Source organism: Canis lupus, chromosome 11 (genome assembly GCF_011100685.1).
Source record: "Canis lupus familiaris isolate Mischka breed German Shepherd chromosome 11, alternate assembly UU_Cfam_GSD_1.0, whole genome shotgun sequence".
In the NCBI taxonomy this organism is placed as follows: domain Eukaryota; kingdom Metazoa; phylum Chordata; class Mammalia; order Carnivora; family Canidae; genus Canis; species Canis lupus.
In genome coordinates, this window is record NC_049232.1 from 63,842,941 (window position 1) to 63,855,633 (window position 12,693).

A 12,693-nucleotide genomic window follows, 5' to 3' on the forward strand; every position below is an offset into this window, starting at 1 on the left:
TCTCAACCCTGGCAGAAGGCATAAATCAGCATAAAAGAAAGAAAGCTGCACAGAGACAGAAGGGAAGAGAAACTGTCAAGAGTGAATGACGCATGTTGCCTTCCCAACTCCATGTTCAGGTTGGTAGCTAGAAACCAGAGTGCAGAAGTTTTTACACCACAGAAATAGGCAAATTCAACAAATCAGGGCTTCCCCTCCTACCCTTTGGAGAACCTGCTATTAAATATTTCCCATGACTGGATTAAAAGCAAGCATTTAAAGGGAGGTCAGGCCTAAAACTTACTAAGCACCTTTGACACCCATGCAACCTTATGATATAGTTATTACCCAACTTTGCAGGATAAGTAGCTGGGAGTCAGAAGAAGTTAAATTATTTGCACAAGGTCCCACCCAGCTAGAAAGCGGCCGAACTTGGACTCAAACCCAGCTTTGTCTAGCTGACTCCAAAGCCCATGGTCTTTCCACCGTGTTATGCGGTTTTGCTAAAATCCAAAGTCCATGATTCTAGATGGCTCACTGACAGCACTTGCTTATCACATTAATTCTCCTTAGCATTTTTATTTCCCCCAGTGACATTCAGGCATCTGAGAGGCCACTGCAGCACTTCCAGCACATTCATCAGCCTTGCTCCCATGGCTCCAAAGTCAGCCTCCCCATTAAGATCCATCTTCAAAGAAACTGTCCCAGAGTCCAGCAAATTGGAGTTCAGTAACCACTCTGCATTTTCTGACATTGGGAAGATATATTACTACACTCGGGTGACTGTGATGTTTAGAACAGCTTTGGAAGAGTATTGTATCAATTATATTATCCCTTTGGGAGCCCTATTAACATTAAAATGTCTTATGAGACTAGCTAAAGACTTGAACAAAGAAAACCTCTCCTACAAAGGCTTCCTCATATTTTATAGTTGTTAAGGACCGGAAAAAAAAAAATCCACCTTGCCTCTCCCTTTGCATATGACACTAGGATAAATGGCTCTTCTTGGACTATTTTAATCAAATTATCTCAGAAAATGAGGGGTTATCTCAGATTACCTCAGACCAAAAGCAATGCTGTGTAGGAAGTGATGTGAGGCAGTATGGGTAGGAATTACGCATACCTGGGTTTGAATTCTGGCTCTCCTACTTACAATATCAACAAAGCAATAAAAAATGTAGTTATAATTTACGGAGCAACTATCATGGGCCAGGGGCCTTATATCAAAATAGTCTATTTTTTTTGAATTCCCACATCAACAGAGCAACGTAGCTATTCTTCTTCCTTTAAACATGGGGAAATGAAGACAACAAGAGGCTCATAAATGTAGGCATCTCAGACAGGTAGTGTGGCGGGCAGCTTCACATCCTTGTGTGATCGCCTCCTCTTTGGCGTGGGCTAGATCTAGTCACTTGCTACTAGTGGATAGAACACAGCAAGTGAGACGGGCTGCCAAGATTAGACTAGAAAAGACTGACTGCCATCTTGCTTATACTCTCTATTTTGCTTGCTCATTTTGCGGGAGCCAGCTGCCTTTGTTGTCAGCCACCCTCTGGAGAAACCCGTGTGGTGAGGAATAGAGGGCAGCCACTTGCCAACATCCCATAAGGAACTAAGTCCTGCCAACATCTTCTGATTGAACTTGGTCATGGATCTCACCTCAGTTGAACCCTGTGATGACTGGCCCTGGCCGACACCTCGATTGCAGTCTTATAGGACACTCCGAGCCAGGAGATCCAGCTTAGCCCTGCCAGGATTCCTGAGCCACAGAAACTGTGAGCTAATAAGTGTGTGTTATTTGAAGCTGCTAAGTTAGCGAGTAATTTGTTATGCAGCAATAGATAATTAATACAGGTGGTAAGATACCAAGATGAGGTCTGAAGCCAACTTTCCAACTTCAAAGCACAAGCTCCTTTCCCTGAGCTAAATGGTCCCTTTAAAAGCCGTGTGGACTTTGGGAAAATTACTAAAAGTCTCTGAAACTCATCATCTACATGAATAAAATAGGAATGATGCCTATACCACAGTGTTTGGGGGCAGCTTAAACGAGATAACATATGTAATGTCTTTGGCTTCATTGTCAGTTGAAATATAAAAGCAGAGAAAACAGTGAAAGGTTATCAGAAGACAATGTCTTAACAATGCCAGGCAGTAAATGATGGGGAGCCTGAGAAATAGTTCGAGGGCAGACTGCAGGCAGCAAGACCAGAAGTGCAGGCAGCGAGCAGTAGTCATGTGACTTAAGTCCAGCCAATTTACATCCTGGGCCCAGTTTCCCAGGGACATGATAATAACGATGTACACCTTACGGGAGACTCCTGAGGATTAAGTGAGATCATGTTTGTGGACTCACCCAGACAGGACCTGGCATATAATGGATAGCTAGATTGATACTAGCCAGTTTTACATTATTTTCCTAATTAGCATGATTTTTATGAATCATGATGGTGTTTCAGGGACCTGTGTGCAGCTGAGTACAACTTCTGGATCAAGGCCTTTTCAGAAATCCTCATTATTCTGTACTCCCTCTCTACTTCTTACAAACATCAGCTAAGTCTCAACATCCATACGTTGGTTCTCCACCTCAACCTCTTTTCCCGGATCTATTTATCAGATCTTGCAGCGGAGCTATAACCAACAGTTACACCCTACAACAGAGAAAGGCTCCATCTATGTTAACCTGTACAGGGATTCATCTGAGGAATTGGTCTTCAGGTATCTGGCTTCCTGATGACATGGGTGCCACTACTGATGTCTCCACAGAAAATGGCACACAGTAGGCACCCACCATGACCTACTTGATATCTTTGAGAGTAAGAGAAGAAACTATACAGATCCTGCTTCTTTTAAAAAAAATATTAATTTATTCATGAGAGGCACTGAGAGAGGCAGAGACATAGGCAGAGGGAGAAGCAGCCTCCCTGCAGGGAGCCTGATGCGGGACTCTATCCCTCCAGGATTCCTGGGATCACACCCTGAGCCAAAGGCAGATGCTCAACCACTGAGCTACTCAGATGTGCTCAGATCCTGTTTCTTTTCATGTCCCTAGGGTCTGGCAAAGGGCCTTGCTTGGAGTAGGTACTCAAACATATCCCAAATTAATGAAAGAACTGAAAAAACATGCTGGCTTTTTTACTCTTCCTAGACAATCATTGTTTGATTTTCTAGAAGGCAGTGTGTCCATCAAAAATTTTAGTTCATATGATTGGTTACTCTACTGGATATATGCAACACTTACACTTTTGTGTTTTCTTTTTCCCTATTGTCTTCTCTTATATCCTGGCAAATCCGGCTGAAAAATACAAGGGTTTGCCTCCCATACACAGATTCAGGATCTACTCAGTTTCCTATGAAAATGAAATGAAAGAAAACAAAAGAGGTGAACATCAGTGATGGCCATTATATATATTTTGCTTAGTGTGAGTTTACTCAGGTGCTGAAGCCACATAGGACTGCCGTTAGCCAGGATTCATTTCTACTGCCACACAAGACTCTCTCACTGGAGGCACTTGGGCCCAGTCACCTTTTTTTTTTTGTTTTTTTGTTTTTAATTTTTTTTTAATTTTTATTTATTTATGATAGTTACAGAGAGAGAGAGAGAGGCAGAGACACAGGCAGAGGGAGAAGCAGGCTCCATGCACCGGGAGCCCGATGTGGGATTAGATCCCGGGTCTCCAGGATCGTGCCCTGGGCCAAAGGCAGGCGCCAAACTGCTGCGCCACCCAGGGATCCCCCAGTCACCTTGTTTTAAACCTCAAAGATAATGTGGACATATTTAAGGATGTAGAAAGTCATATAGTTAATCCTCCACTAAACAGCCCTATAAGTTTATGTAAATCACCACAGCCCGCTAGCGTCAAGGAAGTCGATGAGGATAATCATTGGCATTGCATTTTGTACGCTACCCATTGATTTATTTCCCCTAGACCAAATCAAAACTACCAAATATGCAGACCCAAAGAATTTGCACAGACGATCTAGGGATGGTTATTTTATAAAGGTCACAACTTCACTTATCCCCCTGTTTTTTAATGCATTTGTTCAATGGGATTGGGATGCTGAGGAGTTAAGGAAAGAAAAGATTTATTCAGTTAGAAAAATCAGCAAGATGTGAACCACATTTTAGAATTAGAACCAGCAGTTGTATTAAAAGGGGGAAAAAAACCACCCCTGGACTTAGAATTTAACACGTGTGTGTGTGTGTGTGTGTGTGTGTGTGTGTGTGTGTATGGACATGCTTATCCTTGGCCTCCTTTAACTGGCGGAGTAAATTTAAGTCACTTCATCCCTGAGAGCCTCAGTATCCTTATCTGTAAAATGGACAAAATCATTCTGACTTCCCTCTGGCCCTGTGGTGACGTTTCAGGGAAACATTTAAAAGAAACACCAACGTGCCAGGCATTAGCTCTGGGCAATAGCAGGCGCGCAGTAAAAGTTTGTTAAATCTCAGTATGAATTGGAATGGCTAGCCACAAATGAAGTATAATTAGAAAATAAACCTTTGAATGGTTAGTGGTGAAAATAAAAATGTTTTTTTTCCCTCCCTATTCTATTTTCTATTTAACACTGGGCATACTGGCACAATTAAGGGCCCAGACTTTGTGACAGTTACTGCCACAGAAACAGCCGGATTTATTAATACCAATAATAATAATAAACAATAGTTATTGCATTCACCACGTTCATGTTGTTTAAATTAAAATCCAGATCTCTAGGTTTTGCTAAGAAAAACATGAAAAATGTCTACCTCTGCAGGAACAAGTTACACTTTTCAGAATACTTGAATGTCCTCCATGGTTGGACCACCGAGCCTTAGCACTCCCCAACAGATGATGGGTTCACAGTCTTTTTCTCAGGTCTTTCGGACTCCTGATTTTTATCCCCAGAGGGAAGTTAACCTCACTTTCCAGAAGACAGGGGAGCTGCAGGTGGCTAGATGACTGTGTCTGCTGGGCCCTGGCTCATTCAGAGTTCAAGTTTCTCTTGGGACTTACTCTAGCTCTCGCAGCCCTGGCACCATCACGGTGCCATATGGGTCTAAGGATTCTATTCTCTTCTCACACGCTTACCTTGAAGTGCTGGTTTTTGCAACCTCTCCTGTGCTTGCATATTCCCGATCATCAGCCCAGTTTTGTCACTTCTCCAACACGTCCTGTGCAAGGACAAGTTGGACGCATGTGCCACCATGTCCCATCATGTACTAAACCAATGCAGCTTATCCTTCTCTTCACTAAACCTGGTTCCCTCTCTCCAAGAATAGCACCATCATCTGCCCAGGAACCATGAGCCAGAGACCTGGGAGGATACCTAAGCTCCCCTTTCAGCCTCCCCATCTCCCAAATCCAGAGTTTCCTGATCATCTCAATCTTCATCAATCAGACCCATCCTCTCCCTGCCTACCATCACTGTTCTGCTTCAGGCTCATAGCATCTTTTATCTGCCCTATTGCATGTGGTCCTAAAAGGTCTTCCATCCCCTTGGCTTGTGCTGCTCCAATCCATTCCCCACATGACAACTATAGCGGCATGTCTGACCATGGCAATCCGCTGCCTACCGTATCTCTATACTCCTTCCAAGGTTGGAGGCGATATAACTTGGCATCTTAGACCCTCTATGTATTCCTACTGGGTTCTCCGGCCTTGGCTTCCACCACTCTCTTCATAATAATATTCAAGCAATACTAATCTCCTTAGAGTAGCTTCCACTGTGATTCCTGCTATTTCACAATGCTGTGCCATTTTGCCTGACATTCCTTTACACAGAATATATTTTCCTCTTCCAAAATTTTTTCAACTCTTCCAACTCGATTGCTTTTTTTTTTTTTTTTTTTTGGAACACTTCAGTGAACTCCCAGGCTCCTTCAAGATCACACGAGCACCTCCATTCTGGAATGAGTTAGCAATAATGAATTTTTTTTTTCTTTTAAGACTAGTCTGAGATCATTTTTAGAGCAGAGAACTAAGCAACACAATGTGATCTTCAAGGATACAAACTCTGAATCTAGAACCTTGGGGTTGGAATCCTATCTCTACGAGTTACTAGCCAGTGACAAACTACCTGGATTCTTTGAGCCCCAGCTTCTTTATCTTTTAAGAGGTGCTAATAACACTGAACTCAATGAATGATTATAGAATTCAAAAAGCTGAGTTTTAAAGGATGAGAAGGACCTGGCCATGCAAAGACTAGGAGAACGCACACTTCAGGGAGAGAGAACAGTAGATACAAAGGTCTGACTGATGAAACACTGGGCACTGAATAATTTACAGCCAATGACCCTGTCCTTCCTCCAGCATGCACTCAGTCTAGGATTATAGTTTCTAAGAGAAAACAGTCAAAATCTTAGAATTAACACATGGTGCTTTGTACAATCTGATTAGCTGTAATTTACTTCATTTCTTCTGTCCCATTGAGATTCTTCCCATATTCTACTATCACACTTAAACCTTGGGTGAAACTCTAAAGCCCTTAGAAGTGGTGAAAGGGCCACACTGGCAGGGCTCCAAGGGATGAACCTGGATGCTGAGTGCAGCCCTCTGGCTCAGTGAGGGCACCATCCAAAATGGCATGCCTCTGAATGAACACTGCAAATACATACATTCAGGGAACGCAGACTTCTTGTCAAACGTTGACAGCAGGTTTATTTCAGCATGAGATGCATTTGCCAAATGAGCAGAGACTCAAAGATCGCACTGGTTTTAAAGATGATTTTTGCTTTGTAGCAGAAAAATCAAATGATTTATGAGTTTGTCAGGGAACGGATGTTGCCTTTTGAAAAAAAAAAACTTCCCTGTTCCAAAGTGTCATGAATTGCAAATGAACCAACGGACGATGTGTATGTGTATGTGTGTACGTGTGTACGCACACATGTATCTTAGAGCTCGTCCTCTCTCTTCTTTGCCTCCGTGGTTTGGAAGCCAGCTCTACCGTGTGCCTTCACTGATGCTGCAAGCAAATTGTAATTATAATGCCGAACAGTCATTTCCAAGACAAACCAAATCTGTGTTCCATTAAAGTCATGGAATAGTTAAACATTATTTTTTTCCCCCAGCCATAATAAAAAACAGGCTCCCCATTCAATCTGATGCTCCAGAAGTCAGAGGATTCCACATGGTCCCCTCCATGATATTTGGAAATAGATTCTGATGGTGTCCCAGGCATATCAGCAGGAGGTCAGTTTAACTTATGGTTTATCTTGCTCACTGTGGTTTGGACAGCGACTGCATGGAAGTCCTGAAATGGTAATCGATTTCCTCTCTGAGATGCTAAGCCTGCCTGCCAACTAGTAAGCCTATTCCCTCAGTGTGTCCTTTCGAGATTTTCGATGGAATCACAGAAATGAGAGCTGTACCTTCTGTGGAACTAGAGATGAGAAAACGCTGCTCTTTGGGAGTTGTCTCAGGAGGGAAAAATTATGCTTGAATCTTTTTATTCACCAGTTTGCAAGAATCATTCCGATGATACACTATTGTAAAACGGTCTTTGAAATGAAAGCTTCCTCTATAACTCACCAGTTATTTTATCCCAATGCCCTAAACGTATGTGTATTCGGGGAGCATTTTAATCATAAAAGTAACTCTTCAAAGAATATTAGGATTAAAAGAAATGTTCCAACACCCACTAACAACCATTTACGTCCCACAGAAAGTCTAGTTTATGTGAGCTTTCTGTCTTCTCTTCTCTTCCCATGCTGAGAATTACCAATGATTTAAACTTTCACTTTCAAATATCATAAACTTTCAGCCAATTCTTCATGTTATGCCTCTCGATAGAGTGGGGGATCCTGCTCTGTTTTGGTTTCTAAAGATCTCCCTAGTTTTCTAGTCTAAGTTCAGCTATGCGCTTGAACAGTGGATTTCAAATTCTGGGAGGGACTCACGTAAAGCTGTGCATTTATGTTGCAAACCAGTACACACAAGAACTTAACAATTCATGCAATGATACTTTTCCTTACCATCTACAGTCCACTCTGATATTTTCTTTTCTATTCTATTCCATTTCATTCTACTCCATTTTAAAGATGCTTGGCCACAACCTACTAAATTGATTTTCCTACACATCAGTGGACAAGGTCTGCAGCTTCAAAACTCTAATTCACCAATTTGAAAGAATATCTCTGATCCTCCTTCCCTTCCCTCTGTTCCTTCATCAGTATTCTACCCAGAAGTTTCATGGATTTTGTAATATAAGGATCTTCAGGATATTGAAGGGATCATGTTTACTCTTTACAACTATAAGTCTCTTTATCCTCATCCCTAAAATGAGAATAAAGATAGACAGTATTGATAACACAGGATTATTGTAGGAATTAAATGAGATCATTTATATAAAGCACTTAGCTCTGTCCCTGGCACATAAAATGTTCCCAATTAATGGTAATGAATCCCTATGGCAGAGTCCCACCTCTAATCTCTTCCTTTTTACCCCACAAGAAATATCTTTAGATATGATAAAAAGATGGAAAATTAGTAGAATGAGCCTTCTAGCTCTCTATTTGGTAGTTTCTGCCTATTAATAGTCATTACTTGTTTTGTACTCCATATGGGGTATGGGCTTGTGACTCTCAGAAACTACGGAATTCCCTTCGCCATTATAAATAATGTTGGTCACATCTTAACATGGAACACAGTGCATCCTGAGAGAAGTTTGACCAGTTATTTATTAAAGAGTCCCAACTGATAGCCAGAGGCTGTGCTTTTGAGTTATTTAAATTCACCTCAAATACCACAAAGGAACAAGTCCCTGCCAAGTGGGCCTTGGTGGGATGCTCCACAGAGATTCTCTACTTCTCGCTTTCTTTCTGATTTCCATCCTTCCCTTCATGACCTTCTCTATCAGCTGCTTATTTCTGCTCCCTTTTCTTAGAATGTGAAGAATTGGTCCTAATTCCTATTGTTCCTTTTTATGTCTTTCAAACCCTGCAATTCTTTGACCATTCAGTTCTTGATGGATAGCCAGATGGATAGAAGATGGTGGTTGGGTGTGAGGGATGTTTTCATTTTGGCCTGTGGCTCTTTTTCTCTGAATTCCTTGATGTTAAATATAATATGTAGCTGTGAGAATTGAATTCCTTCTGTAAACCACCTCGTCTATTTGACATGAGCCTTGGATGGTCCTCCTATTAACATGGTTTTGATTATATTCCTTAAGAAATTATAATCCTGGCCTTAGAATGCTAAAGGCCCATCTGCCTCTTTCCTTCTCTGAGCTGCACTGGAAAAAATACCAACATTAATTAATGAACATGTCTCTGTCTCTACCATCCAGATAAATGATTTATCCAAAGAATCTCCCCATGGCTTCTTCGTGCCTCCTGGAAGGACTGAAAGTTTCTCACCATGACTTCTGATGCATTTTATGGCTTCGCTCTCACCTACCATTCCCTCCCTATCTTCTGCCATGGTTGGTCTGCTCATCTACCATTTATTCCTTCTGCCCTTCTATCTCTGCCATATGGAATGATTTACCATTCTCCCCATTTTCTAGACTTTCCCCCCAGGACTTTGTCCAGGCTAGGCTCTCTTCCTCCATGGAACACCTTCCACCCTATTCCACCGCTTCATCTGACCATCATTTATTCATTCCTCAAAATTCTTCCCATATTGTAACCCTTCCTTCCATGACTCCCCAGGCTGTGTTAGGCCCTGCATGTCATACCATGCACTTCTCAACACTGCAGTAGTGGCACACACTGTAATTAGCTGTCTCTTTAACTCTTTTTAATTCTTAAAATTTTCAGAAGTAAAGGCAGAATGGGTGTTCAGCAAATATTATTTGGGGACTTAGTTAACTTATTAATTAATCTTAAGTCTAACCTCTTGTACTGATTCAAAGCTGAATTACTTGGATTCTCTAGAACCACAAGATGAGAATGGATTTTACTGTCCTCAAACCCATGAAATTTGCTTGGTCTTCCTTTGCCTCCTGTCCCATCTGGAGAGACATCTTTTGGTGCTTCAGTGTGGTTTGAGTTTAGATGGATACGGTCATGTGTGTGTGTCCATGTATGTGTGAGAGAGATGTGACAGCTTATCTCATCTTCTGTGTGCTTTTAGATTCCTCACTTTGAGCTCATGTCCAAACAGTCAACTTATCAGCTCCTGAATTATTTATCGGCATTTGAGACAATGGAATGTGGTCCAGATGGGGATTTCTATCTAATGGAGAAAGTGCTTCCTCACAAACCTCCCCAGTGTTCCAAAACTGAAGCCTGTGGAAAGTGCAGAATTCTTCATCTGTCAAGAAGATTGGCTAACCACCAGTCAATAAGTGGGATCAGACTTACAGACTACACATTCATTCTTCAGTCACTGAGCCCAGCATCTTCTCCCTCTGCCATGTTTTGTGCCAGGCATTGTGCTGCACAGGTGTTCAGACTCCGTTCTTGGCATCAAAGAGCTCAAAGTCTGTTGAAGTGAAGAAGAAAAGTGAGCAGATCATTAGGATGGGCTGTGATAAAGGTACGTATAAAAGTAGGGAAGACGGGATAGAAACTAATGAGGAAGGTATAACAAGACTTGATGTAGGGAGAACAGAATTCACCAGGTCAATAAGGAAGCAAATATTTTTTCAGATGTGCCATATGAAAAGTGATTTGGGAACGTCCAAATTTGAGGAGGACCCTCAATTCTGTCCATATTGGTTTGAATGCCATTTGAAGCAAGATTCTTTAGAACATTCTGGGGAATCAGAGAAGACAGTTGAGTAGATAGATGATGAATGGTGAAGGATGAAGTCAGCATGAAGGCATGAATGTGTAGAGAAGAAACTGCCACTTGGGAGACTTCCTTTTTCACTCTATTGGCTGAATGTTGAAGCAGGATGAAAGTAGCGAAGCAGAATTCAATTTAATTATTTTAGAGCAGTAGCTAGAAACCATCCCCTATCATTCTGAATCCCCTGGTCTTCCTGCTTTCACCAGGAAAAAGTGGCAAATAGGATGGTGAAGATAAGCAAGTTGACTCTTCAAGTTGCTGCCATGCAATTACATTATAGTGAGACCCGTGGCTGACCTCAGGATAGATTTTGTGATGAGTAAAGAACGCTTCAAAATATGAAAGTCAGGAGATGATCTATGCTCTTGAGAGCCCTGATGCTGTCCCCAGGAGTCATCCTCAAGTTGTCATTGACTTTGCTATTATCTCCTAAAGAGTTTCTAAACCTGGCTAAAGAAGCTTGGCCCTCTCTGGTTCCTTTCTTCTTTGATATGTGACTCATCTTATGATCATTTATATAACAACTGCCATATTGACTTACAGGTACCTGAACTGGTACAAGCCTTCAGTCTGGGAGATCTACTCTACTATCTTCAAAATACCTATCTCAAAGATGGCAGAAGAGAGGACTGGAAAGGATTTAATACCTTGCCTATGATTATACAGTTAATAAATATTAAAGAGGGCATTTAAACCAGGAATGTTTGGTTCTATTTTTTTCTACTATATTGTTTTGGGAGAATAAATCAATGCTAAGAATCATTTGTGTCTCCTGAGGGAAACTCATCTCTCAAGTACCTTGAAGTATCCCTAAACATCTAAAGGGGTGTATCTTGATGTGTCCTTTAAATGATTTGTAGCAAACTTTATTCTTGAGAAAATAGGCAAAGATCCATGGGGGATCTTTGTCTTGTCCGTTTCTCAAAGGGTTTTATGTGACTAGATTGCATCTATATGGCTGGAGTGCCTTAGGCGAAGTACTTGAACTTCTGCAGTGACTTATGCTGTCTGAATTGCATCCAGTGCCCTGATTCTTCACATAGTTGGGAAGATTTGTCACATGTTTATGCTATTTTGACAGTAGCTAGACTGAAATAATCCAGAGGCAAGTAATATTGCTTCTCTAACTGGCATGCCTATAGAGCAGGGAGGTTCACCATTAGTCATTAAATGGCTGGGACAAATGGCTTGGATGCTTCTCTTGAATGAGGCATGCAGCAGGGCCACAAGAGAATCCTGTCTGAATGATGACAAGGTCATAAGAAAGCAGAGGCTGCTATCATTGATACATTCCAGGCACCAGTGAACTATTTTATACAGTATCTGAACAAGAAGGAACTTAGAAGTTCATCTAATCCTAAAAGCCACCAATTAAAGGAGACTAAGGGCTGAGGGGGTCTTCTCTCAGGTCATAAAGAACAGATAGAATTTAAAACTGCTCTTACCCAGAGTTTGAGCCTCTGGTTTAAGCATTTGTGAAGGTTAAGTAGGGTCAGGTGTAATTATTATATTTACAAAGTAACTGAGGCAACGATTTGATAAATTGTGCCCTCACACACCTGGGTGGCTCAGTGGTTGAGCGTCTGCCTCTGGCTCAGGTAATGGTCCAGGGGTCCTGGGATCGAGTCCCGCATCAAGCTCCCAGTAGGGAGCCTGCTTCTCTCTCTGCCTATGTCTCTGCCTCTCTCTCTCTGTGTCTCCCATGAGTGAATAAATAAAATCTTAAAAAAAAAAAAAACTGTGCCCTCACAAGGTCCGCATACAGCTCACCTGACTCAGATATATAGATACTGTTGACTACCTAATTCAACTGTCAGACCCTACTTCTTCCTTGTTAATAAAACTCTGATTTGACTCACATGGTCATGTGCACAGGTCCAGATAATCAGTCATGATTGGCATGAACCAATCACAACAATGCCATGTCCTTTCATCAGTGATTTACTCAGAGTTGAGCAGACAACCCAGTTCCAGCCAATGGGATATAAAGAGAAGTCATAGG

General features: G+C 41.7%; 2 long non-coding RNA genes across 9 annotated transcripts in view; one reads left to right on the forward strand and one right to left on the reverse strand.

The window, feature by feature from the left end:
• The window catches only part of LOC119873968, a 40,776-nt gene extending 29,404 nt beyond the window's left edge, over positions 1 to 11,372 (forward strand). Inside the window, exons 2-3 of the long non-coding RNA XR_005367118.1 lie at positions 10,032 to 10,436; positions 11,235 to 11,372. This is a non-coding gene — a long non-coding RNA (uncharacterized LOC119873968). The remainder of the gene's footprint in view (positions 1 to 10,031; positions 10,437 to 11,234) is intronic.
• Positions 1 to 12,693, reverse strand: part of LOC102152238 — a 131,903-nt gene that overhangs the window by 101,801 nt on the left and 17,409 nt on the right. For 7 of the 8 annotated variants that reach the window (XR_005367116.1, XR_005367114.1, XR_005367111.1 and 4 more), the window contains exons 2-3: positions 10,262 to 10,382; positions 3,218 to 3,326 (exon numbers count right to left, since the gene is read on the reverse strand). This is a non-coding gene — a long non-coding RNA (uncharacterized LOC102152238). Of the gene's footprint in view, positions 1 to 2,848; positions 3,327 to 10,261; positions 10,383 to 12,693 lie in introns of those variants that run through there. The other variant, XR_005367110.1, reaches the window with a different exon arrangement.